This window comes from Hyla sarda, chromosome 8 (genome assembly GCF_029499605.1).
Source record: "Hyla sarda isolate aHylSar1 chromosome 8, aHylSar1.hap1, whole genome shotgun sequence".
In the NCBI taxonomy this organism is placed as follows: Eukaryota; Metazoa; Chordata; class Amphibia; order Anura; family Hylidae; genus Hyla; species Hyla sarda.
Genome location: NC_079196.1, coordinates 150,224,648 through 150,249,054, shown reverse-complemented (window position 1 = coordinate 150,249,054; position 24,407 = coordinate 150,224,648). Strand labels below are relative to the sequence as shown.

General features: G+C 47.3%; 1 protein-coding gene across 1 annotated transcript in view; it reads left to right on the top strand.

Moving 5' to 3' along the window:
* Positions 1-24,407, top strand: part of ARPC1B (actin related protein 2/3 complex subunit 1B) — a 127,124-nt gene that overhangs the window by 27,684 nt on the left and 75,033 nt on the right. Inside the window, exon 2 of the mRNA XM_056535433.1 lies at positions 5,349-5,477. The gene's annotated coding sequence lies outside the window, so the exon portion shown is untranslated. The remainder of the gene's footprint in view (positions 1-5,348; positions 5,478-24,407) is intronic.

The following is a 24,407-nucleotide window of genomic DNA, read 5'->3' as shown; positions in this document are numbered from 1 at the left end:
TTGAAGCCCAATTTCTCCAGCTTAAGAAAATGCCCCAAATGTGGACATTAAGTGCTCTGCTGGCACATTAAAGTGCTCAGAAGAGAAGGAGCAAAATTTGGCATTTTGAAATTGAATTTTGCTGAACTGGTTTTTGGGGGGCATGTTGCATTTAGAAAGTCCCCAGGGTACCAGAACAGCAAAAATCCCCCCACATGGCATACTATTTTGGAAACTACACCCCTCAAGGAACGTAACAAGGGGTATAGTGAACCTTAACACTTCACAGGTTTTTGACGACTTTGCGTTGAAGTTGGACGTGAAAATGAAAAATTAAATTTTTAACACTAAAATGATGGTGTTACCTCAAATTTTTCTTTTTTACAAGGGATAATAGGAGAAAATGGACACCAAAATTTATGCCCAATTTCTCATGATTAAGAAAACGCCCCATATGTGGACGTTAAGTGCTCTGCTGGCACACTACAATGCTTAGAAGAGAAAGAGCAAAATGTTGCTTCTTTAACCCCTTCCTGCTATTGGACGTATGCATACGTCCAGGCGAACTACATGTTTGCGCAAATGGATGTAAGCATACGTCCAAGTGATCTCCTGCTCTGCCGCGGGCAGCGCAGGAGATCGCCGGCGGGACTCAGCTGTCAATCACGGCTGGAGTCCCACCGCAGCTGCCGGGGCCGCGATCGCGCCGGTCCCGGCAGCATTAACCCCATAGATGCCGTGATCAGCTCTGATCACGGCATCTATGGTGTTTGCAGGGGGAGCGCTCTCCCCTGCCCACTAACGGCGGCGCCGCGATAAAATAAGGGGGATCGGGGGTGTCCAAGACACCCTCGATCCCCGTGAAGAGATAGAAGTGAGGTGGCACGGGTGCCACCCCCTCCTATCCGTGCTATTCATCGGCAGAGCGACCGACCAATAGCAGACTGGGGGCGAGGGGGGGGGTTAAAGTTCGGTTCCCCCCGCTATGCCCACCCATCGGTGTCTGGGCACAGCGGGGGGAACCGTGTAGTAGCGGCAGCGGTCACTTACCCGGCGGCGGAGCTCCAGATGACGGCAGCGGCTGTGATCATGGCGGCGGTGGAGGTGACTATGGCGGCGGCGTGTCCGGGAGTCTGTTGCCTAGCAACATCTGCAGGGCGACAGTTTGGAGAGTGGTCTCTAAACTGTGGCCCTCCAGATGTTGCAAAACTACAACTCCCACCATGCCTTGACAGCTGTTTGCTGTGTTGGCATGCTGAGATTTGTAGTTTTGCAACATCAGGAGGGCTACAGTTTAGGGACCACTGTCAGTGATCTCCAGCCTGAACCCCTCTAAATCTTGCAAAACTACAACTCCCAGCATTCAGGAACAGCAAAAGGCTGTCTCGGCATGCTGGGAGTTGTACTTGCGCGCCTCCAGCTGCTGCATAACTACATCTCCCAGCATTCCCTTTGGCAATCAGTACATGCTGAGAGTTGTAGTTCTGCAACAGCTGGAGGCACACTGGTTGGGAAATACCGAGTTAGTTAATAGGTTCTATTACCTAACTCAGTATTTTCCAACCATTTCCAACCAGTGTGCCTCCAGCTGTTGCAAAACTACAACTCCCAGCATGCACGTTCTGTCAGTGCATGCTGGGAGTTGTAGTTTTGCCCCCCCTCCCATGTGAATATACAGGTTACATTCACACTGGCTGCGGATTACAGTGAGTTCCCCGCTTCAAGCTTGAGCTGCGGCAAATTTTCCGCCGCAGCTCAAACTCCTAGTGGGAGACTCAGTGTAATCCGCTTTCAGTGTGAATGTAACCTAAAAACACTACACTACGCTACACTAACACAAAATAAATAGTAAAACACTGCATATACACACATACACTCCCGCCCCCCCCCCCCCCAATAAAAATTAAAAACTTATCTTAGGGCAGTGTTTCCAAAACGGAGCCTCCAGCTGTTGCAAAACAAATACTCCCAGCATTTCCGGACAGCCATTGACTGTCCAAGCATGCTGGGAGTTTTACAACAGCTGGAGGCACCCTGTTTGGGAATCACTGGCTTAGAATACCCCTATGTCCACCCCTATGCAAATCTCTAATTTAGGCATCAAATGCGCATGGCGCTCTCACTTTGGAGCCCTGTCGTATTTCAAGGCAACAGTTTAGGGCCACATATGGGGTATCGCCGTACTCGGGAGAAATTGCCTAACAAATTTTGCGGGGCTTTTTCTCCTTTTACCCCTTATGAAAAGGTAAAGTTGGGGTCTACACCAGCATGTTAGTGTAAAAAAAAAACATTTTTGTACACTAACATACTGGTGTTGCCCCATACTTTTACATTTCACAAGCGGTAAAAGAAAAAAAGCCCCCAAAATTTGTAACGCAATTTCTCCTGAGTACGGAGATACCCCGTGGTTAAACACCTGTGGGGTGTTAAGGCTCACTGCACACCTTGTTACATTCTGTGAGGGGTGTAGTTTCCAAAATGGGGTCACATGTGGGTATTTTTTTTTTTTTTTGCGTTTATGTCAGAACTGCTGTAAAATCAGCCACCCCTGTGCAAATCACCAATTTAGGCCTCAAATGTACATGTGCGCTCTCACTCCTGAGCCTTGTTGTGCGTCCGCAGATCATTTTACACCCACATATGGGGTATTTCCGTACTCAGGAGAAATTGCCTTACAAATTTTGGGGGTCTTTTTTTCCTTTTCCTTCTTGTAAAAAATGAAAAGCATGGACCAACACCAGAATGTAAGTGTAAATATTATTATTATTTTTTTACACTAACAGGCTGGTGTAGAGCCCAACTTTACCTTTTCATAAGGGGTAAAAGGATAAAAAGCCCCCCAAAATTTGTTGGGTAATTTTTCTCGAGTACGGAAATACCCCCTATGTGGCCCTACACTGTTGCCTTGAAATGAGTTAGAGAGCGCCATGCGCATTTGAGGCCTAAATTAGATATTTGCATAGAGATGAACCCAGATGCAAGAATTAGACTTGCCTCGGATACCAAAATTACCCTATGGCAGTGTTTCCCAAACAGGGTGCCTCCAGCTGTTGCAAAACTCCCAGCATGCCTGGACAGTCAATGGCTGTCCGGCAATACTAGGAGTTGTTGTTTTGCAACAGCTGGAGGCTGCGTTTTAGAAACCGTGCCGTACCAGAGGTTTCTCATTTTTATTGGGGGGCTAACTGTATAGGGGTATATGTAGTGTTTTACCCTTTATTTTGTGTAAGTGTAGTGTAGTGTTTTTAGGGTACATTCAGACTGCCCGGAGACTAACTGTAAACCCCCGCCTGTGTGAATGGGGGGGGGGGGGGGCAAACCGCCAGCTGTTGAAAAACTACAGCTCCCAGCATGCCCTTTGGCTGTCCGTGCATGCTGAGGGTTGTGGTTATGCAACAGCTGGAGGCACACTGGTTGCAAAACATTGAGTTAGGTTGAGAAACATTGTCTGTTTCCTAACTCAGTGTTTCCCAACCAGTGTTCCTCCAGCTGTTGTAAAACTACAACTCTCAGCATGCATGGTCTGTCAGTGCATGCTGGGAGTTATAGTTTTGCAACAGCTGGAGGCACACTGGTTGGGAAACACTGAGTTAGGAAACAGACAATGTTTCCCAACCAGTGTGCCTCCAGTTGTTCAAAACTACAGCTCCCAGTATGCCCAGACTGCCGACGAGCATGCTGGGAGTTGTAGTTTTGCAACATCTGGAAGAGCACAGTTTGGAGACCACTATACAGTTGTGCCCAAACGGTAGCGCTCCAGATGTTGCAAAACTACAACTCTCAGCATGCCCAGACTGCCCAGGCATGCTGGGAGTTGTAGTTTTGCAACATCTGGAGGTCTATAGCTTAGAGACCACTGTATAGTGGTCTCCAAACTGTGCTCTTCCAGATGTTGCAAAACTACAACTCCCAGCATCCTGAGACTGTCCAGGCATGCTGGGAGTTGTAGTTCTGCAACATCTGAAGGGCCAGATGTTACAGAACTACAACTCTCAGCATGCCAAGACAGTTCAGGCATGCTGGGAGTTGTAGTTCTGTAACATCTGGAAGGACACAGTTTGGAGACCACTGCACAATGGTTGTCTGGGCATGCTGGGAGTTGTAGTTTTGAAACTTGTAGAAGCTGCAGTGAAGAACAAGGTGATCTTCACTGCAGCATTTGACACCGCAGCCGCACCACTTGCTTCCTGCCGGTCCTGGTCCCCGTGTGACTGCCGCCGGTCCCTGCCGCATCAACGCCCCCCGAACCTCTCCGCCATCTTCCCCCGCTCTGCCCCGACATCCAGGGGAGGGCAGAGCGGGGCGAAATGAACGTTCTCCCCGCCCCTGCCCTGCGATTCGCAGATCAGTCCGCCTATCGGCCAATCGCAGGGGATAGGAGGAGGTGGCACCCTGCCACCTCGCTCCTATCTCTTAGGATGATCGGGAGTGTCAGTGACAGCTCCGATCATCACTATTTTCCAGGAGATCGGGTCATCAGAGACCCGATCAGCCCGGAATTGCGCAAATCGATTGATCTGAATTGATCGGCGATTTGCGCCGATCGCCGACATGGGGGGGTCTCAGGTCGCCCCAAGGCATTTGCACGGGATGCCTGCTGAATGATTTCAGCAGGCATCCCAGTCCGGTGAGTGGCGAGGACTGTAAACGTTCAGGGTGTACAGGTAAACATATGCAAACACATGCTGCTTTGGACAATTCCTAAAATGAACAGAGATGTCAGCAGAGAGCACTGTGCTTGTGATATCAGCAGAGAGCACTGTGTTCCAAAAAGAAAATAATTTCATCTGTAGTATTCAGCAGCTAATATGTACTGGAAGAATTAATAATTAAAATTAATAAATACATTTTTTAGTAGAAGTAATTTACAAATCTGTTTAACTTTCTGGCACCAGTTCATAAAAAAAAAAAACGTTTTCCACCGGAGTACCCCTTTAAGAAAGTGTCAGCATATTCTGCAATCCTGAGTTTTTTTCTTGCGCTACTCAGCTTTGGCAATATGTAAATAAAAAATAAATTCACTGCACAAAATGAATTTACTATACTAGATATAGATAGATATAATGATATTAGTGTTTTAAGAATCCGCGGAAATAAAACCTTGTCAGGATCCCTAATCAGTTTTATGGCCGACTCAAATACAAAGAGCGCTGTGTTCAAAAATGTCCTTATTGTGCTTGACCTCAAATCCCTCCCTTTCGTTTGCTGACACAGAATCCCTTCTTATTCTAGGAGTTTTGGGAAAATTTGGTCATTCGAAATGTCCAGATGTGAACACGTCTGAGTTCAGTCTAGGAAGGAGCACTGAAGAGAAGGGGGAGGGAGAAAATGTTGGCTTATTTGTGGTATTTTTTTTTTTTTGCTTTAAGCACCTCCGCCCACACAAGGAAGTGGCTGCATTACTCAGAGAGGAAAAGAGAAGTTTTGTGAAACTCTAACAGACTTTATAGTTTGTTCTCTATCAGAATCTGGAGCCAACGGCGGCACAAGATTTGTAGGTAGGTGAAATACATCTAAACTATCACTGGGCTTTGGAATGCTTGTTACATTCTTTATTCCGTAATATTTTAATTTGGTTTCAGAAAAAAATATAGAGCCGTTTCTATGTCGCAAACTTATAATTTGTTAGTGAGAACTTTTAGCCTCCCAGATAAGCATTAAGTGAAGCAGCTGCAGTAAGATGCTAATAGGACATGCCGCCTTCTGCAATAGAATGTAGACTACCTGCACTATACACACTGAACATACAGAACATTCGCTGTTCACAGGAAGTATGGAGCACCTCTGACTAATCATGTGATTGCCATCTACTGCATGTCTTGTGAAAGTCTTCCCTCTACTCCTTGCCTCAAGCATCTATTTTTTTAATCAGTATAATCGATCAAAATACAAAGTGAAATCCCTTTAAAGGGGTACTCCGGTGAAAACCTTTTTTCTTTTAAATCAACTGGTGGCAGAAAGTTAAACATATTTGTAAATTACTTCTATTAAAAAATCTAAATCCTTCCAGTACTTATTAGCTGCTGAATGCTACAGAGGAAATTCCTTTCTTTTTGGAACACTGATGACATCATGAGCACAGTGCTCTCTGCTGACATCTCTGTCCATTTTAGCAACCATGTATAGCAGATGTATGCTAAGGGCAGCATGGTGGCTCAGTGGTTAGCATTGCTGCCTTGCAGTTCTGGGGACTTGGGTTCAAATCCCACTAAGGACAACAATACATAAAGTGTTATTATTATTATTAGAATAACGTCAGCAGAGAGAACTGTGGTCGTGATGTCATCAGAGAGCATTCAAAAAAGAAAAGAATTTCCTCTGTAGTATTCAGCAGCTAATAAGTACAGGAAGGATTAAGATTTTTTAATAGAAGTAATTTACAAATATGTTTTTTAACTTTCTGCCACCAGTTGATTTAAAAGAAAAAAGGTTTTCACCGGAGTACCCCTTTAATGTAAAAGTTCTCATAAATGTTAATTAAAAAGCAAATCTCCAAGATGGAAATATATTATGTGAAGAGTATATTTTTTACTTCAGATTTCCAATGAGCTTTAGATTACATTGTCACCATGCATCCTAGATAATTAGAGATACGAGTACATTGAAATACATGAGTAATAGGGAAATTCATAAAAGCTGTCTTCTACTACAGTGCTATCATTCTAGTATTGCTTCCTGTACAAGGAAAATGGTCAGCCTGTTCAGCCACACTGAAACCAATACACTGGTTTTTAGTGTGGGTGAACAGGGGTCTGATGAGTTACTGCGCACTGGAGGCGGGACCCCCTGGCTCAATTGGAATATTCATTGTCTGTGGTTCCACGTCCTAGTGATGTGGAGTCGTTGGTCACGTGAGCGTATGTGCTGACTGAGCACTCACGTGGCCAGCGGCAATGAATATGCAAATTGAGCAGACGGTGCCCGGCTCCAGCACGCATTTCAGAGAAGATAGAATCACCACTTTTGCACAGTTATGGCTGTTTAATCACCTTTTTATAAAAAAAAAATTCGGGGATGTGATGTGATCAAAAATCAATTTAGGCATTTGGAAAATTTTTGCCCTTTTGACGTTTACTGTGTGGGATCACAAAGATAATAATTTAATAGCTCAGACAATTACGCATGTGGTGAAATAAAAAACATTTATTTTTACAGTGGTTTATTTTAAAAATGGGAAAATGGGGAAGGTTATGTAAATATTTATTAGGGTTTTTTTTTTTGTTATTTTTAAAAACACTTTTTTAAAAAAAAAATTCTGGCTCTCTAGGGGCCTATTATAAGCCTGTTGATGTTAATTCTATCACATTACATTGATCTATGTTATCAGTGCTCTTTTGCTAAAGCCTGCCTAAGGCAGGCTTTAAAGGGGTACTCCACCCCTAGACATCTTATCCCCTATCCAAAGGATAGGGGATAATATGTCTGATCGTCCCCCTCAATGCAAGTCTATGGGAGGGCGGACGTCACATGGGGGCGGAGTCGTGACGTCACGGACTTCCGTTCCGGTGGTCGGGACCCAGACCCTCCAGCGCTTCCGGAGCAGAAACAGGTGGGCGCCGCATGCTATATTGCGGGGGTCCCCATCAGCGGGAACACCGCGATCAGACATCTTATTCCCTATCCTTTGAATAGGGGATAAGATGTCTAGGGGTGGAGTACCACTTTAACAATTGCAGATCCATGGAAGACTCGGAGGCACAGATAAGGCATCTGGCTTCACCAGCAACCCATAAGCATGATGGGACCACTAGACACTAGGGATGACAGGATTTAAAGGTCAAATGCCACAAACGCTATTGATCACTGCATTTAACTATTTAAATGGCATCTGAACAATCTCTGATGTCCCACGAACCCGCTCTGTACTCCCTTACCTGTCCCATGACAAACAGGTATGTTATGGGCAGGGCTGTGGAGTCGGAGTCGAGGAGTCGGAGTCAGACGAAATTTTGGGTACCTTGAGTTGGAGTCGGCAAACAATACACCGACTCCAACTCCTACTAAATTTAGATTGGAATAAAAAAAAAAAAAAGCAAGTTTAAATGTCCCAATTCACAAAAAGTTATAATTAATGAATTCTCTACTGTAAGAAAAAAGATCAATGCATGCAGTGCCTCATGTAACCACAAAACGAACACGTTAAGTGACCGTGAAGAAGCATATTTTTCATGTACTTTACTATATGGCAAACAACACAAAATTAGGAGCGGCAATACTTATACTTTCCATAGTGTTGTGTTCTGCTGTTACAGGGAACCCATGGGTAACCTAGCCTCTCACTGATAAGGGATTAAGTAAACATACAAGTTTCTCTAGTCCTGCAAAAAACATAAGTGAAGGGAATGGAGGGTCAGTAGTTCAAGACTGAAGCTGTAAACCATTGGAAAAACTGCTGCCATTCACCTAAGGCTATAAAAACTTGTAAACTTGATTGTTAGCTTAAAGGAGTACTCCGCCCCTAGACATCTTCTCCCCTATCCAAAGGATAGGGGAGAAGATGTCAGATCGCCGGGGTCCCGCTGCTGGGGACCCCCAGGATCGCTGCTATGGCACCGCGAGTTCGCTCTGTGCGTAATGACGGGCGATACAGGGGCCGGAGCATCGTTACATCACGGCTCCGCCCCTCATGATGTCATGGTCCGCCCCCTCAATACAAGTCAATGGGAAGGGGCGTGGGGGTCATCACGCCCCCCTGCCATAGACTTGCATTAAGGGGGCGGGTCATGATGTCATGAGGGGCAGAGCCATGACATCACGCTGCTCCGTCCCCTGTATCACCCATCATTACGCACAGAGTGAACTCTCTCTGTGTAGTAAAAGCACGGTGCCGCAGCGGCGATCCCGGGGGTCCCCAGCAGCGGGACCCGGCAATCTGACATCCTATCCCCTATCCTTTGGATAGGGGATGAGATGTCTAGGGGCGGAGTACCCCTTTAAACTTGACTATGGGGTTCTACTAGGGAAATCATGTTTTATAATAAATGCCCCTTCCTGGATCCTCCCACTGCCCTATCTTCAGCAGCAGATCAGCACACAAACTGTTCAATACAGTAGACTGTCGGCTTCCCAGCCAGTAGTCCTGTGGTAACGACATGTATGTTGCCTTTCTTTCCTTCAAGGAATGTATAAAATACATTTGCGTATTAATACAGAGGAGTCCGAGTCGGGGAGTCTGAGTTGGAGTTGGAAGTACAGAAAACTTCGGAGTTGGAGTCGGAACATTTATCTACCGACTCCACAGCCCTGGTTATGGGTCAGAAAGGAGTTAAAATTCCCTAAGGCTGCCATCACACAGTAGTTTTTTCTGGAAGTTTTTGAGCCAAAGCCAGATGTGGATCCAGCATTTTTTTATTCCTTTTGAATGTTTTGTAAGTTTTTGAATTTTTTGTTTTGTGAAATAGCAGTAGATGAAGGGGATGGCAGCCTAGACTCCACCCCCCCCCCCACTCCATTATCAGATCGAGTCAACTCGCATAATGTAGCATTGTTTTGTTGTTCATCCTTTCATTTTCTGAAGAACAATATTGCTATGATATATGTTTGAGATGTTCAAAGAGGAAGGATTTCTTTTGGTTGTCAGTATTGTCAAGTATAGCTCAGGCAGTTTTTAATTGAATTAATACATGATGATTTCAATAAGTGAAGTAGACATTTACTTGCAGGCTTGTTATCATAAACTACCTGGAAATATGCTTTTCTGCATGGTCTGACATTCTACCAGCTCTTTCATTATGGCTTGGTAAACTCTGTTATTTCTCATTTCTTTGTGAAGAAAGGGAAGTAACTTACACTTTGTACAACTTTTTTTTCTAATAACCACAATTTTAGCCACATAAGGTAACTATGCTGCACTGTAGTTGCCTAACATTTTAACTAATGTGCATATTTAAATAAGGCTTGGTAAAACAGTATGAACTATCATTGACCATAATGAGTGTTAACAATCCCTTTAGTATTTATAAAATTGCTCATGGCTACTAAGGGTGAGTTTACACATCACAGTCAAATCAAATTTTATGTTATGACTTTGTGAAAAAAAAAAAAGCAGTAAAATACTCAGTATTGCTGCAATGTGTGAATGATCCCAGATTCAGGTGCTAATACACAATCCTTGTTTGAGATACACGAAATCACCTGATCAGTTTTAGGGTACGTTCATACGAGCGAACCCACTGCATATTTTATGCTGCAGATCCGCCGCTGAAGGACTGCTGCATGGTGGCTTTACATGTGTCTGCTGGAAGTAGCAATGCGCCGCTACGAGCAGCCACACTGAAGCAATGTGCAAGTCGTGGTGCATGCGCAGTATACTCGCACACATCATGGCCGCTCACCCTGCTCCATGAGCTAGGTAGAGAGCAGCTTCCAAGTGCAAGTATACTGCGCATTCGCGCTGCGACTCGCACATCACAGTGTGTCTGTTCAGCGGCTGATTCGCATTGTAAAATACGCTGTGGGTCCACTCGTGTGAACGTATCCTAAAATAGGAAAATTGAAGAACACAAGGGAAAGTGTGTGGGTTTGGAGTAGCTGTGGATAATGGAAGAAAATGGGGGCCTCTACCCTGCAGACGCACTGTCAGGGCAGGCTGAATATTAAAGGGGTACGCCACTGGCCAGTGTTTGGAACTAAATGTTCTGAATGCTCTTTTCACGCTGTGGGGGATGGCCATGCCCTTTGTGACCTTTCAACCACGTCCCCTCAATGCTAGTCTATGGGAAGGGGAGTGACACCCCTTCTATAGACTTGCATTGAGGGGGTGTGGCCATGAGGTGACGAGGTGCGGGGCCAACGCCCGTAGCGCGATAACAGCGTTCAGTACATTTAGTTCCAAACACTGGCCAGTGGTGTACCCCTTTAAGCCGCTGAATGATGAATCTATGCAGACATGTCAGCATGCAGCAATTCGTATGTATTACTTTGCAAGGAAAAAGCAAAAACGAAATCTTTGTCCCACAAGAAAGAAAGCCTAGCTTTGTTCCTGGTACATGACACATGAATAGCTACCAATATCCTATACCATTGTTTCCCAACCCAGTCCTCAAGGCACACCAACATTCCAGTTTTTTTCAGTTACTCCATTGGAATAGAAAAGGGAAAAATTAAAATCCTGGACTGTTGGTGTGCCTTGAGGACTGGGTTGGGAAACACTGTCCTATACAATTGCCTATACAACTTTAAAACAGAGTATATGGTGGGTGCAGCTTACTTTATATGGATTATAATTATATGGATTTCTGAACAAATTGGTCATAAAATGTGATCTGATCTTCATCTAAGTCACAACAATAGACAATCACAGTCTACTTAAACTAATAACACACAAATAATTATATCTTACCATGTTTTTATTGAACACAACATGTAAACATTCACAGTGCAGTTGGAAAAAGTATGTGAACCCTTGGATTTAATAACTGGTTGAGCCTCCTTTTGCAGCAATAACTTCAACCAAATGTGGCCTGTAGTTGCAGATCAGACGTGCACAATGGTCAGGAGGAATTCTTGACCATTCCTCTTTACAGAACAGTTTCTGTTCAGCAATATTCTTGGGATGTCTGGTGTGAATCGCTTTTGTTGAGGTCATGACACAGCATCTCAATCGGGTTGAGGTCAGGGCCATTCCAGAAGGCATATTTTCTTCTGTTTAACCTCCCTGGCGGTATGATTCTGTCTGGAAATTTGTACCAAAAGCGGTACAATTTTTTTTACTGAATTTCACATCTCCCTCCGCCCATTTCACATCTCCCCCGTCACATTCCCCCTCCCTTGTCACATTCCCCCTCTCCCTTGTCACATCCCCCATCACATTCTCCCCCCTCCTTGTCACATTCTCCCCCCTCCTTGTCACATTCTCCCCCCTCCTTGTCACATTCTCCCCCCCCTTGTCACATTCTCCCCTCTCCTTGTCACATTCTTCCCCTTGTCACATTCTTCCCCTTGTCACATTCTCCCCCTTCATGTTACATTCCCCCCCCCTTGTCACATCCCCCCTTCATGTCACATTCCCCTCCCCCCTGTCACATTCCCCCCTTGTCACATTCCCCCCCTTGTCACATTCCCCCCCCCTTGTCACATCCCCCCTTGTCACATTCCCCCCCCCTTGTCACATTCCCCCCCCCCTGTCACATTCCCCCCTTTGTCACATTCTCCCCCCTTCTCACCTTGTCCTGCAGCAAATACACTAGGTTTGCCGGCAGATTTCAAACCTAGTGTATTTGCTGCAGAACAAGCCCTTTCCCCTTCAGCCAATCACAGGCTTTACTCCACTGCGGCCTGTGATTGGCTGAAAAGTGAAAGGTCCTAGAAGATGAATAGTGAAGAGAGGACACCCGGACCGCACGGAGGGGAACGGCATCTTCAGGGACCGGGACTAGGTGAGCAAAAAGTTTTTTTATTTTACTACTTCTTCCTTTTACACTTAGCTCAGTGTTTTTCTACCAGGGGGCCTCCAGCTGTTGTGAAACTACTACTCCCAGCATGCCCGGACAGCCTTTGGCTGTTCGGGCATGCTGAGAGTTGTAGTTTTGCAACAGCTGGAGGCCCCCTGGTAGGGAAACACTGACTTTTAGTATTTTTCTTTACCTGCTCTGGCCGGCCCCCGCAACGGGAGCCGATCAGAGCAGATAATCGCATGTTTTCCCGGGGGGCCGCATCGCTACATCGCATTGCTTTTGCGATATATCGTGCAGCCCGGCCGGGAACTCTGCAATTCTACCCCGAGCGTGACTCGGGGTTACCGATCCTAGCAGGGAAAGTTAACCCCGAGTCACGCTCGGGAATACCGCTCAGGAGGTTAAGCCATTCTGTTGTTGATTTACTTCTCTGCTTTGGGTTGTTGTCCTGTTGCAACACCCATCTTCTGTTGAGCTTCAGCTGGTGGACAGCATCCTTCTGGAAACCTGGCGGGATGTTGGTGGTTCACACAGCAGATATCAGAAATATTGATGGTGATATAAGGCAGCAATAATAGTACTATTATTGATTTCAACTGTATCACCAACGATCCTACCAAAAGGGTATATGCTATATATGGCTACCTGCCGAAGACTTTATTCACGGAGACTATAAATCCTAGCATGCCCTAAAAGTACTGTTAAATATATACCACACAAAAGGCAGAAATTGATCAAGGGCTGCCATTTTTACAGACTCCAGCCCATTCTAAACAAATCATATATATATATATATATATATATATATATATATATATATATATATAAAAGCAGCATTATTTAGATTTCTATTGTTTTATTATCATTTTACATATTGTTTTATAGTACAATTCAACTGTATACACTGGGGGTGAGTCACAAGGGCCCTGTGACTACACTGCCTAGTTTATTATTTTTACCAATATATGTATTCATATTGTATCTATTTATGTTAACTTATTTACATAGAATATAATCATATTTTATTAATTATCTTGGTTCCTAATATCCTTACTTCATCTACTTGGCTCCTCACATCATTTATTTATACGTATATTCTTCTCAAAATTTTCATATTATAGCCTAGAGGACTGAGATACCTATTGACTTTTCACTTTGCCTATACAAATTTGCCACCCAAAGCAGCGCTAATACCTGTAGAGCTCATACAAGTAGAGCAGCACATCAGCACATATAAAAAGATGACATCCATAGTGACGTTATAATGTGACATAAGTATGCCTCTTTTAGGATAGTCCCTACTTCTGACCCTAGTCCCTCTGTCCCTCTTTGTTCCATAAATAGTTTAGATACCAACATACATTTTACATTCTTATGAAGAAAGGAAAAACCGGCCACTCACCATATTCATCTTCTTGCCTTATTGCATGATAAAATACTCACATTGACACATAGGGAGAGGGAAGGAGCGGGGGTACAGAAGGCAACAAGCTCTGTTTCGCACTTAACAAAGTGCTTCTTCCGGTCCACGGACTAGGATGGTGCAAACACCATCCTAGTCCGTGGACCGGCTCTTTATCTGTATAATCGCAGTGCCGTAGTAGCATGACTAGGGGATCGTAGAGTTATGCTTGGCCTTCACCACCCCTTTACCCACTACCTTATCCCAATGAAACACAGAAACTCCAATGTGGTGCAAAGGCCACAACGGACCCAATTTTATTATCCAAACCCAGTTAACAAATATATATTTATAAATATATATATAAATATAACACTTTACATATCTTCATAAATAACATACCCCCTAACATCTCCAGCTATCCAAGGTCACATTACCCCATAACATTTACATAACCTGAACATAGTGCAAAATGAATTAACCCAAACTCCTGATATAGCACCAGACTGTAAGGGGACCTGAAGGCAGCTTCTCCTTCCGCTCTCTCCTACTTTGCCCTTGGTTGACCGTCACCTAATCCAAGGGCATCGGAGACCGGAGACCACTGTGCCAACCGCTCGAGCATGCCTCCAGATCCCCCTCCATGTCCCGCCGCAGCGACAACATAACTGTCACGATGCCGGCTGGCAGGAGGTGGATCCTCTGTGCCAGAGAGGGATTGGCGTGGACCGTGCTAGTGGACCGGTTCTAAGTCACTACTGGTATTCACCAGAGCCCGCCGCAAAGCGGGATGGTCTTGCTGCGGCGGTAGTGACCAGGTCGTATCCACTAGCAACGGCTCAACCTCTCTGACTGCTGAAGATAGGCGCGGTACAAGGGAGTAGACAGAAGCAAGGTCGGACGTAGCAGAAGGTCGGGGCAGGCAGCAAGGATCGTAGTCAGGGGCAACGGCAGGAGGTCTGGAACACAGGCTAGGAACACACAAGGGAACGCTTTCACTGGCACAATGGCAACAAGATCCGGCGAGGGAGTGCAGGGGAAGTGAGGTATACATAGGGAGTGCACAGGTGAACACACTGATTAGAACCACTGCGCCAATAAGCGGCGCAGTGGCCCTTTAAATCGCAGAGACCCGGCGCGCGCGCGCCCTAGGGAGCGGGGCCGCGCGCGCCGGGACAGGACCGACGGAGAGCGAGTCAGGTACGGGAGCCGGGGTGCGCATCGCGAGCGGGCGCCACCCGCATCGCGAATCGCATCCCGGCTGGAGGCGGTATCGCAGCGCACCCGGTCAGTGGATCTGACCGGGGCGCTGCGGGAGCGAGAGTGTAGCGAGCGCTCCGGGGAGGAGCGGGGACCCGGAGCGCTCGGCGTAACAGTACCCCCCCCCTTGGGTCTCCCCCTCTTCTTGGAGCCTGAGAACCTGAGGACCAGATTTTTATCTAGGATATTGTCCTCAGGTTCCCAGGATCTCTCTTCAGGACCACAGCCCTCCCAGTCAACCAAAAAGAAGGTTTTTCCTCTGACCTTTTTGGAGGCCAGTATCTCCTTTACAGGAAAGATGTCTGAAGAACCGGAGACAGGAGTGGGAGAGATAAGTTTAGGAGAGAAACGGTTGATGATGAGTGGTTTAAGAAGAGAAACGTGAAAGGCATTAGGAATACGAAGAGAAGGAGGGAGAAGAAGTTTATAAGAGACAGGATTAATCTGGCACAAAATTTTGAAAGGACCAAGATAGCGTGGTCCCAATTTGTAGCTGGGAACACGGAAGCGGACATATTTAGCGGAGAGCCATACCTTGTCTCCGGGAGAAAAAATGGGGGGAGCTCTTCTTTTCTTATCAGCAAACTTCTTCATGCGTGATGAAGCCTGTAAGAGAGAATTTTGGGTCTCTTTCCATATGGTGGAAAGATCACGAGTTATTTCATCCACAGCGGGTACACCAGAGGGCAAGGGAGTAGGGAGGGGGGGAAGAGGGTGACGGCCGTACACCACGAAAAATGGGGATTTGGAAGAAGATTCAGAAACTCTGAAGTTATACGAGAATTCGGCCCATGGTAGAAGATCTGCCCAGTCATCCTCGCGGGAGGAAACAAAATGCCGTAAATAATCACCCAGGACCTGGTTAATTCTTTCTACTTGCCCATTGGATTGAGGATGATAAGCAGAAGAAAAGTTTAATTTAATCTTGAGTTGTGTACAGAGAGCCCTCCAGAATTTAGACACGAATTGGACGCCTCTATCCGAGACGATCTGCGTGGGCAACCCGTGAAGACGAAAAATGTGTACAAAAAATTGTTTTGCCAACTGAGGCGCAGAAGGAAGACCAGGAAGAGGGATGAAATGTGCCATCTTGGAGAATCGATCAACGACCACCCAAACAACAGTGTTGCCACGGGATGAGGGTAAGTCTGTAATAAAGTCCATACCAATCAGAGACCAAGGCTGTTCGGGAACAGGCAGAGGATGAAGAAGACCAGCGGGCTTCTGGCGAGGAGTCTTATCCCGGGCACAGACAGTGCAGGCTCGCACAAAATCCACAACATCCGTCTCCAGAGTCGGCCACCAATAGAAACGAGAGATGAGTTGCACGGATTTCTTGATGCCCGCATGACCTGCGAGATGGGAGGAGTGACCCCATTTGAGGATTCCGAGGCGTTGGCGTGGAGAGACGAAGGTCTTCCCTGGAGGAGTTTGCCTGATGGAGGCTGGAGAAGTGGAGATCAGGCAGTCAAGAGGAATGATGTGTTGCGGAGAGAGCTCTACTTCCGAGGCATCCGAGGAACGAGAGAGAGCATCGGCCCTAATGTTCTTATCGGCAGGCCGAAAGTGAATTTCAAAATTAAATCGGGCAAAGAACAGAGACCACCTGGCCTGGCGAGGATTCAGCCGTTGGGCAGACTGGAGATAGGAGAGGTTCTTGTGATCGGTGTAAATAATAACTGGAAATCTTGATCCCTCCAGCAGATGCCTCCATTCCTCAAGTGCTAATTTAATGGCTAGTAGCTCTCGATCCCCGATGGAGTAGTTCCTCTCCGCCGGAGAGAAGGTCCTAGAAAAAAAACCACAAGTAACAGCATGCCCGGAAGAATTTTTTTGTAGAAGGACCGCTCCAGCTCCTACTGAGGAGGCATCAACCTCCAATAGGAAGGGTTTAGATGGGTCAGGTCTGGAGAGCACGGGAGCTGAAGAAAAGGCAGACTTGAGCTGTTTAAAGGCGTCTTCCGCTTGAGGAGGCCATGACTTAGGATTGGCATTCTTTTTGGTTAAAGCCACGATAGGAGCCACAATGGTGGAAAAATGTGGAATAAATTGTCTGTAATAATTGGCGAACCCCAAAAAACGTTGGATAGCACGGAGTCCGGAGGGGCGTGGCCAATCTAAGACGGCAGAGAGTTTGTCTGGATCCATTTGTAGTCCCTGGCCAGAGACCAAGTATCCTAGGAAAGGAAGAGATTGACATTCAAACAGACATTTCTCCATTTTGGCATAAAGTTGATTGTCACGAAGTCTCTGAAGAACCATGCGGACATGCTGGCGGTGTTCTTCTAGGTTGGCAGAAAAAATCAGGATATCGTCCAGATACACAACAACACAGGAATATAAGAGATCACGAAAAATTTCATTAACAAAGTCTTGGAAGACGGCAGGGGCGTTGCACAGGCCAAAGGGCATGACCAGATACTCAAAGTGTCCATCTCTAGTGTTAAATGCCGTTTTCCATTCATCCCCCTCTCTGATGCGGATGAGATTATAAGCACCTCTTAAGTCCAGTTTGGTAAAGATGTGGGCACCTTGGAGGCGATCAAAGAGTTCAGAGATGAGAGGTAGAGGGTAGCGGTTCTTTACCGTGATTTTATTAAGACCGCGGTAGTCAATGCAAGGACGTAGGGAGCCATCTTTTTTTGGACACAAAGAAAAATCCGGCTCCGGCAGGAGAGGAGGATTTGCGGATAAAGCCCTTTTTTAACTTTTCCTGGATGTACTCAGACATAGCAAGAGTCTCTGGGGCAGAGAGAGGATAAATTCTGCCCCGGGGTGGAGTAGTGCCCGGGAGGAGGTCAATAGGACAGTCATAAGGCCTGTGAGGAGGTAGAGTCTCAGCTTGTTTTTTGCAAAAAACATCCGCAAAGTCCATATAGGCCTTAGGGAGACCGGTTACAGGGGGAACCACAGGGTCACGGCAAGGAGTACTGGTAACCGGTTTAAGGCAGTCCTTGAAACAAGAGGGACCCCAACTCTTGATCTCCCCTGTGGACCAATCCAGGGTTGGGGAATGGTGTTGAAGCCAGGGTAGTCCAAGGAGAATTTCGGAAGTGCAATTGGAGAGGACCAAAAACTCAATTTTTTCGTGGTGAGGTCCGATGCACATTAGGAGGGGTTCCGTGCGGTAACGCACGGCACAGTCCAATCTTTCATTGTTAACGCGATTGATGTAGAGAGGTCTGGCGAGACTGGTCACTGGGATGTTGAACCTGTTGATGAGAGAGGCCAAAATAAAGTTTCCTGCAGATCCGGAGTCCAAGAAGGCCTTAGTGGAGAAGGAGAAGGTAGAGGCAGATATCCGCACAGGCACAGTAAGACGTGGAGAAGCAGAGTTGACATCAAGGACTGTTTCACCTTTGTGCGGAGTCAGCGTACGTCTTTCCAGGCGGGGAGGACGGATAGGACAATCCTTCAGGAAGTGTTCGGTACCGGCACAGTACAGGCAGAGATTCTCCATGCGGCGTCGTGTCCTCTCTTGAGGTGTCAGGCGAGACCGGTCAACTTGCATAGCCTCCACGGCGGGAGGCACAGGAACGGATTGCAGAGGACCAGAGGAGAGAGGAGCCGGGGAGAAAAAACGCCTCGTGCGAACAAAGTCCATATCCTGGCGGAGCTCCTGACGCCTTTCGGAAAAACGTATGTCAATGCGAGTGGCTAGATGAATGAGTTCATGTAGGTTAGCAGGAATTTCTCGTGCGGCCAGAACATCTTTAATGTTGCTGGATAGGCCTTTTTTAAAGGTCGCGCAGAGGGCCTCATTATTCCAGGAAAGTTCTGAAGCAAGAGTACGGAATTGCACGGCGTACTCGCCAACGGAAGAATTACCCTGGACCAGGTTCAGCAGGGCAGTCTCAGCAGAAGAGGCTCGGGCAGGTTCCTCAAAGACACTTCGAATTTCCGAGAAGAAGGAGTGTACAGAGGCAGTGACGGGGTCATTGCGGTCCCAGAGCGGTGTGGCCCATGACAGAGCTTTTCCAGACAGAAGGCTGACTACGAAAGCCACCTTAGACCTTTCAGTAGGAAACTGGTCCGACATCATCTCCAAGTGCAGGGAACATTGTGAAAGAAAGCCACGGCAAAACTTGGAGTCCCCATCAAATTTATCCGGCAAGGATAGTCGTAGGCCTGAGGCGGCCACTCGCTGCGGAGGAGGTGCAGGAGCTGGCGGAGGAGATGATTGCTGAAGCTGTGGTAGTAGCTGCTGTAGCATCACGGTCAGTTGAGACAGCTGGTGGCCTTGTTGCGCTATCTGTTGTGACTGCTGGGTGACCACCGTGGTGAGGTCGGCGACAACTGGCAGAGGAACTTCAGCGGGATCCATGGCCGGATCTACTGTCACGATGCCGGCTGGCAGGAGGTGGATCCTCTGTGCCAGAGAGGGATTGGCGTGGCCCGTGCTAGTGGACCGGTTCTAAGTCACTACTGGTATTCACCAGAGCCCGCCGCAAAGCGGGATGGTCTTGCTGCGGCGGTAGTGACCAGGTCGTATCCACTAGCAACGGCTCAACCTCTCTGACTGCTGAAGATAGGCGCGGTACAAGGGAGTAGACAGAAGCAAGGTCGGACGTAGCAGAAGGTCGGGGCAGGCAGCAAGGATCGTAGTCAGGGGCAACGGCAGGAGGTCTGGAACACAGGCTAGGAACACACAAGGGAACGCTTTCACTGGCACAATGGCAACAAGATCCGGCGAGGGAGTGCAGGGGAAGTGAGGTATACATAGGGAGTGCACAGGTGAACACACTGATTAGAACCACTGCGCCAATCAGCGGCGCAGTGGCCCTTTAAATCGCAGAGACCCGGCGCGCGCGCGCCCTAGGGAGCGGGGCCGCGCGCGCCGGGACAGGACCGACGGAGAGCGAGTCAGGTACGGGAGCCGGGGTGCGCATCGCGAGCGGGCGCCACCCGCATCGCGAATCGCATCCCGGCTGGAGGCGGTATCGCAGCGCACCCGGTCAGTGGATCTGACCGGGGCGCTGCGGGAGCGAGAGTGTAGCGAGCGCTCCGGGGAGGAGCGGGGACCCGGAGCGCTCGGCGTAACAATAACCAAGCCCCACTACACCCAAAACCAGGGCGGGCAGGCGGGACTCTGTGCGATTCTTCTTCCCCACTGACTCCTCATCTTCCTCCCCTACTTCCTATATACTCCTACTACCCCCCCCCTTCTACATCACCTAGCCCCCCTTCCCTACCTACAACACTCCTTCCTGCACCTCCTACTGCCCCCTGTCATGTGCCCTCTCCCCTCCCATGCTGTCCACTCCGGGGGCTCTCTTTCTTTCTATCTAGTTACCAACATGCATTTTATTCCACTGAGATTGCCCAGTACAGGAACTGTTTCCCCTGTACCTTTACTGCCCTGTCAGGCAGCCTCCTGCAGTGTCCCCTGCCCCCCCCCCTTGCATCTGTTTATTGTAATTGTATAAAATCCCTACGCTATATATGTAAGAGTGTTATACCTTTAAGACTGTTTACCATGTGATTTGTCATGTGATTGTTATCCAGGAGATATCAGTGACCAGGTGACCTAAGGTTGACCTATGGGACCCCACCAGAGCCTCCCCCATATAAGCCCTTGGTGGAGTCTCTGCATGCTCTCTTAGTCTTTGCTGAGGTCCAGTCAAGTCGTGCCTAAGTGTGTGTCCAGAGTCATAGGAGGCCTCAAGTCCAGTCTGCAGCCACAAGTTACAAACCTGCAAGTAAGCCACAGTTATTGTCTTGTCAGTCACAAGTCAGTCAAGTCAAAGTCATCTGTAGTCAACGTGGCCTGCACTAAATTGTGCACCTCTACTACATGTCCCAGCAAGCCCTTAAGGCCTCTGAAGTCACTGGTCACCTCCGTGAGCCCTGGCTGAACTGTATAGACTTTTCCACCTGTCTAATCTCAGTAAAGCTACCGTTGTCTGTAACTTGGCTTCAGAGTCATTATTGCCCCCATGCCTAGCCCAGGATCCAGCGGTAAATCTTTGGGTGGTATTGAGGATAAACCACGCCCTGGCGTCATGAATACAAGGGGTTAATACCATCTGCCCCTAGGGTAATTCCATCTGCCATTTGCATCACACACCATACCACAACTTTTGGTATCAAAAACAGGATATGGGTGTGCGCCTTATGTTTAAAGTACCACCCCCCTCAGTCTGAACTGTGTCCAGTATTGTCAGAAAATCGCATGCCGATGCACAAAAAATTTGCGCCAGAAAGTATATGGGACTTTACCAGTGAAAAGTTTTTTTTACCCAAGGCACTTGGGAAATAGAAGGGGAGGTGAGGAAAAGACAGTTGACAGTAGCAGATAACAGTGTGCACTGTATAAAGGTGGTTCCTGAAAGGGTTAATTTGGTCCGGTGTTTCCCAGGCGTCAGTCTCCAGTTTCCCGCGCTTTGCCCAGTCCATCCCAAGTGGTGATGCCTCTTCAGTACTGCGAGGAAGAACCAAAGAACCGTCCTGTGTTGCACAGGGGAAGATTTTGCCGACTGGACCAAAACAGGAAGTTCCCTCCACCTGCTGCGCTCGTCTCTGTTGTTACCTGTCAAGCACCTGCTGCAGTGAAGACTCTACAAACACCAACGATTGTATCAAGTCTCTGGTGCCAGTAGCTATCAGTATTAGCCCGTTAGTGCCCGCAAGTCTGGTCACAAGACGAATTACAACTGGGTGCCTGCAAAATAGAGGGGAAGCATCCATTACAGTACCCCCATCAGTCAAGTCAAAGACGCTGCCGCGCTACAATAAGCATCTTAAAGGAGAACGCACCTTATTTCCCTTAAAGCAACAGCGCACTGAAAATTCAACAGGATGTCAGAACCCGTCTCTCCAGATCAACCAGGCGACAGCGCCCCTTCATCTCCAGCAGCGAGGTCATCACCTGCCTTGCCAGCCCTGCCTGCATTCAGCATCAACAGACCTGGTGTTCCAGCTTCTGCACCGGTATTCATGGGGAACCCTGTCCTCCCTACCTACAATGGAGACCCCTTCACCTTGAGGGATTTCAAAGAGAGGATCCAGAGTTTGTTTGTCTTTTACTCTTTCCCTCCTAACCAACAGGTGTAATTGCTCCCAGGGCAACTTCAGGGACCAGCGTTAGAGGAAGTCTGCATCTGGCCAGCCTCCAAGAAGGCGACTGTAGAGCAGATCTTTGAAGGACTGTACCAGGTATTTGAGTCCCACTCTACATCAGAGGTACGTCTCCTGCTGTATTAAAGGTGACAAAAACCAGGTGAGACCTTGAGAGCGTATGCCAAAGCCCTGCAGAATGCCCTAGAGACTGTCCAAAAATTAGATGGTATAACTCCTGAGCAGGGCATCAAGGTGTTAATGGACAGATTTTTGATGGGGCCCTTAATAAGTGGGACAAAGCCCAACTGAGAAGGTTAGTAGTGATGAGCGGCATTGCCCATATTCGAATTTGCAATATTTTGTGAATATATAGACGAATATTTGTCTTATAGTCGCGAATTTCGCATATTCGCATATTTGAAGAAGAAAACAGTGAGAGGGTAGGCAACTTTACTATTGATTGCTAGGGATGTTGTTGATAACCTCTGACAAGTGTATTTGCATCATTCTAATTGGCCCACAAATGAAAAGAAGGAATATGCGAATATTCACACATGCAAATATTCACATATGCGCAAAAAGTGAATATTCGTAATTTCAAATATATAGCGAATATATTTGCAATTTTCGCGAATTCGCGATTTTGCTATATTCGCGATAAAAATTTGAAATGCTAATATTCGCGCCCAACCCTAAAGGTTAGCGGTCCAAAACCCCAACATGTCATTCCCCGCTTTCAATAGACTGGCTATCCAAGTAATTGAGTCCGGGACTAAGTTAGAGGAAGTTTGTGCACCCCTTACACCCTTTCAAGAGCCACTAGGGGCGGTATCCAGACCTATACCCCGACCATCACCTGTCCCCGCCCCAGTGTCATCTGCTTTGCCAGTCGCTGCAGCCTCAGACTTAGACTGTTAGGCAGGACATTGAACAACTCACCAAGGCTGTAAAGGAGCTGGCCACCTAGCCTGCTCCCTCTGACCGTGAACCGCTCCCTTGCCTAGAAAACCTGCCCCCGCTCCTACTCCCCGCAATCCCATCTACCACAATCCCCCACTCAATAGACCCTCGGGGACTCAAAGGCCCTTTTGCACTTATTGTAACAAGCCAGGACATTGGAAAATGCAGTGCTGGGATTTAAATGGATTTCCCCTGAGGTCGAGGACCGGCCCTCAGGAAAACAGTCATCAGGTCCAATCCTCAAACAACCTAAGTCAGGACTCTCACTTTATGTCGCCTCCTGCCCCAATGTAAAAATTGTTGTAGAAGGTGTACCGTTGGATGCGTTGATAGATGGGTCACAAGTGTCCACTATGCCTAAAAGTGTTTTCTATCAGCATTGGAATGCTAGTTTATTGTGTGAGCCTGATGATGTTAACTTCCGAGTAGTTGCGGGTAATGGGCAACCAGTCAGCAACCAGAGCAGAGAAGAACAATGCAAATTACAGTTCATTCAAGTTGGAACTCACCCTGGTGTGGTCCGTGACTGAAAAGTTAAAGGACTGTTTGACCGCCACACCATTCACTGTCTACACGGACAATAACCTGTTGGCCCACCTGAACACTGCCAAGTTGGATGCCATGGAACAGCGTTGGGCTTCAAGATTAGCCAAGTACAGTTTCACCTTCAAGTACAGAAGCGGCAAGTCAAATGTCAATGCCGATTTATTGTCTCGGATGACCTCCAGCAAAGAACCCCCTGTCGAAGACATGTGGGAAGACGTGGAGATGCCCCCATTCTATCAACGGTTCATGAACCAGAATGTTGTGACCCCAGGTCCAAAATTTTTAAGGAGACCTATACACCTGGAAGACTCTTCAAGATGAAAGTAGAGTCATGAGGGATCTGTTGGATTACATTCTGGAGAAAAAGGTACCAACCCGTCTACGCCGGGCTCAGTGTGACTACGAGCTGAAACTTCTGTGGCGACAGAGGAAGTGACTGTTTGTGCACAAAGGACTGTTGTATCGAAATTCTTTGGATCCGGTCTCTGGTGATCGACTTAATCAGATTCTGGTTCCCTGTAGAATCGTGGCGATGGTCCTCAACACATATCAAGATCAGTTGGGACACTTTGGAGTCCACAAGACCAAAGCTACTGTCAGGCTAAGATTCTATTAGATCGGAATGCGAAGCGACATTGAGAAATGGTGCAGTGAATGTGCAGTCTGTATCGTCACCAAGAACATGCACATGGATGCATGAGCACCCCTCCATTCCATCCAGAGTGAAAGGCCTAACCAGTTGGTCATGCTAGACCAGTGTTTCCCAACCAGGGTGCCTCCAGATTTTGCAAAACTACAACTCCCAG